The following is a 785-nucleotide window of genomic DNA, read 5'->3' on the forward strand; positions in this document are numbered from 1 at the left end:
GGTGTGTGTCCATGTGTAGTGTGATTATAGATTATAGATCAGCTCTAGCTTCTATATTAATACTGTGAAAGTATCAAAGCCTCAGTCCACAGAGAAATGCACACAGCCTGTATTCAGAAACTGAGCCCATGCTACAACAGGAGCTCTTATATAAACCACCATAAAACCTAAATAAATACGATGTGCCACATACAACAGTAATACTGCGGCCCAGCAGTTACATAATGACAACACGTGTGTGAGTGTGGCCGAGAGCACGTTAAGCTATATGTTGAGATTTTACATATTAAACTGAGACGCCTGTTTTAAGCTGTAAAAACTCCCTGATGCCCCGAAGAGATAAAGACAAGAGAGAGAGACGTCGGGGTTTTTACATCAGCTCTTCATCCACACGCTTCACACAGAACCAGAATAAAACAAGAACCACACGACTGATCTGCTTTAAAATTAGCATGTTGCTAACGTAGCGCAGAAAATAACCACAACTCATGTGGCCAGTTTAAAGACTTAAGTCATGTTTTCTGAAACAAGCAAAGAAAATCTGTCAATAGTGATAGGATCATCATCATCATAATCATCATCATCATCTCTCACACACACACACACACACACACACACACACGTGGCTCTAAGCTGTAAAGCTGCTTAGCTGCAGTCTGTCAGGCAACTGCCACAGAACTGAAGGAACACACAACATCCACTAACAAAATGCCTGGCGATGTCACCTCTACCGACTGAACACACACACACACACACACACACACACACACACACACACACACACA

This window comes from Seriola lalandi, unplaced genomic scaffold (assembly GCF_002814215.2).
Source record: "Seriola lalandi dorsalis isolate HSWRI2012SDOR001 ecotype SW California unplaced genomic scaffold, Sedor1 jcf7180002053805, whole genome shotgun sequence".
NCBI lineage: Eukaryota > Metazoa > Chordata > Actinopteri > Carangiformes > Carangidae > Seriola > Seriola lalandi.